The sequence below is a fragment of the Sapajus apella genome, unplaced genomic scaffold (assembly GCF_009761245.1).
Source record: "Sapajus apella isolate SASKATOON/1434 unplaced genomic scaffold, GSC_monkey_1.0 scaffold375, whole genome shotgun sequence".
Classification (NCBI taxonomy): Eukaryota; Metazoa; Chordata; class Mammalia; order Primates; family Cebidae; genus Sapajus; species Sapajus apella.
Window position 1 is genome coordinate 71,581 of NW_022437313.1, and position 3,222 is coordinate 74,802.

Here is a 3,222-nt window from a genome sequence, read left to right on the forward strand (position 1 = left end):
ATTAAGACCTGTAGGACAGCAGAATGTAATGTCACAGGAACAGGAAGCAAAAATTTTGCCAGTGGTTCACTAGGGGTTATGTTGAGTGGTGGCACTTCCACTTCCACTTCTTGAATCCTGGACCTATGAATCCTAGCTATGGAAGAAACAGTACCATATACTGGATGCTGATTCAGAGCATACATGGCCTTCTGGAGAACTTTGCACCAGCTCTGCAAAGTATTGTTGCCTAATTGGCATTGCAATTGTGACTTCAAAAGGCCATTCTACTGTTCTATTCATACGGTTGCTTCAGGATGATGGGGAATATGGTAAGACCAGTGAATTCTATGAGCATGGGCCCACTGCCATACTTCTTTAGCTGTAAAGTTATTCACTTTGTCAAAGACCATGTTGTGTGGAATACCCTGATGGTGGATAAGGCATTCCGTGAATCCACAGATGGTAGTCTTGGCAGAACCATTGTATGCAGGATAAACAAACCCATAACCAGTAACTGTTTATTCCAGTGAGGACAAACCTCTTCCCTTTCCATGACAGAAGAGGTCCAATATAATCAACCTGGCACCAGTTAGCTGGCTGATTACCCCGAGGAATGGTGGCATATCGAGGGCTCAGTGTTAGTCTCTGCTGCTGGAAAATTGGGCACTCTGCAGTGGCTATAACCAAATCAGCCTTAGTGAGTGGAAGTCCATGTTGCTGAACCCATGAATAACCTCCATCCCTGTCGCCATGGCCACTTTTTTCATGGGCTCATTGGGTGATAACAGGGATGACTGGGGAAAGAGGATGAGTACTATCCACAGAATCAGTCATCCTATCCACTTGATTATTAAAATCCTCTTCTGCTGAGGTCACCTGTTGGTGAGCACTCACATGGGATACAAATATCTTCTTTTTTATATTTTTTATGTTTTCTTTTTAATATGGAATGCTTCACGAATTTGCATGTCATCCTTGTGCAGGGGCCATGCTAATCTTCTCTGTATCATTCCAATTTTAGTATATGTGCTGCCGAAGCAAGCACAGCATACAAATATCTTCGTGGTTTTTAAACACACAGAGAGGTCCATCTGCATATCTCTTCTCCAAGTTTCTTTGTCACCAAATTTCCACTTTTGAGTAGTGCTTGCATTTATTGTGCCAAACCATCTGTAAACCTGTCCCTAGTCTTCTCTTCCTATCAACCGATTGTAGGGAACTCCCCATGAGGCCATCAGTACAGGCTGGTAAAGACAATTCAGGGTGGCAGGAGTGGAGACCATTGGCTTTTGAGACACTTCTTCATATAACTTACTTGTGCCTTCAGGATATGCTTAGGCCTGATTACAGATATACCACTTCCATTTGATGATGGAATGCTGCTATGCATGACCCACTTTATGGTTAGGTGGGTCAGAAAGCACCCAGTTCACGATAGGCAGTTCAGGTTGCATGATAACTTGATGACATATAGTCAAGCGTTGAGTTTCCACCAAAGCCCAGTATCTGGCCACGAGCTGCCTCACGAAAGAGAGTAGTTATGTGCAGATGATGACAGGGCCTTGCTCCAAAATCCTAGAGACATCTGCTGTTATTCATCTGTGGGGGCCTGCCAAAGGCTCCAAAGAGCATTCTTGTCTGACACTGACACCTGAAGCACCAATGGATCTGCTTCAGGTGTCCGTGTCATATCAGATTATTCTGGTGGCCACTTTGCCTCTACTGTTCATTACGGTAGTTAGGCCCACAATGCCTTTGACTACTGAGTGCTGTCACCTCAATAAATAATTATTCCCACTGTATTTAAATTTTGTAGTTAAATGATTGCAGTTCCCACAGTTATATCTGATATAAAGAGAAGGGCAATTACAGGGATCTTCAAAGTTGCCAGTGCTGCCCTCACATATCTATTTCACAAAGCTTTGGTCAAGGGTATGTCTTCTGGACCCTCTTAGCAGAGATGAGTAAGTCTAAAGTGACTAATCTACTCCACCAACCCAATTTTCCTAAGCCTTTGTATCCCTTACTCTACATTAAACCAAGGGAGATCAGGCATTTCCAGCTTACTCACAGTGGGCCATCTTTTAATCCATGTTTCAGCTAACCAAGCAAATAAACTATTAGAATATTTTTTACCTCCCAGAACTGCAACATTAAAAACAGAGTCCCTACTTAGTGAGCCCAAATCCATAAACTCAGCCTTATCCAACTCTATGTTCCTTCCATCATTATCCCACATCCTTAATAACTATTCCCATGCCTGTTCTCCAGATTTCTGCTTGTATAAATTAGAAAACTCCAGCAGTTTTTTTAAGTGTAGCACACTTCCTCATGGGTGACATTGTCAATCTCACTTCTCACGGTCCATTGGGACTTTGGCCTAGTTACAGGCCTAGAAGCAAACGGGGCTGCTAGGGGTGGCTCCTGAAGAGAATCAACATTATCTTGCCTGGCAACTGCCTCAAGGGAGGCCATCACTGTTGTCTCAGGCTGTGCAGGGTTTATCTCTTCAGGCAAAGGTGGAAAGGCTGATGGCAGCTTGGGTCGGGGACAGGATGTTGCTGCTACTGGGGATGGGAATGTTTTTCTTCTGGCAAAAAAGGTTCTTTAGAGTTTACTAACTCAGTGTCTGCAGCTTTATCAGGGTCCTCCCACACATATCCCCATTCCAAGTTGCAGGGGTCCCATTGTTTCTTAATCAATACCCTCACTTTAACAATAGACACCTGGTGAGACTGTGCATGCATCTTTCATTGCAGGTCAGCCACTGGCATGATAAGAGCTTGTGTTTGTTATTCCATAATTTCATCCATTTCTCTATAGGAGATAAGACTCTCATTCACAGCAGTCTTAGCAGATTTGAGGTGCAGTATCTGCTTCTGAAGCTGGGAGACAGAATTCCTGACTTCATCATTTTCTTTCATCATTTTGTCCACTGAACTTTGGAGCAACCATCAAGCCTCATTATGTTTCTTGGTTTTCCACATAACTCTCTAAACAGTTCATGCCAAGGACTACCAGTGTTATCCATACTATTACAAGTAGATTCCTTAGCATTTTTGGGTATAATCCTATTAAGCAGCCAACTCAAGAAACCCCAAAACCAATGAAAGAACTGCATCTTTAATATTCTGTTCCTTTAGAATCACTCCTCCTACCAAAATCTGTATTAGTCAGAGTTCTCTAGAGGAAAAGAGCTAATAGGAGATATATATATATATATATATATATATATATATA

General features: G+C 42.6%; 1 non-coding gene across 1 annotated transcript; it reads right to left on the reverse strand.

Moving 5' to 3' along the window:
* Positions 1-920: 920 nt before the first annotated feature.
* Positions 921-1,027, reverse strand: LOC116545794. Its single transcript, XR_004266447.1, has one exon. It is a non-coding gene; the product is annotated as a U6 spliceosomal RNA (small nuclear RNA).
* Between the last annotated feature and the right edge of the window lie 2,195 nt (positions 1,028-3,222).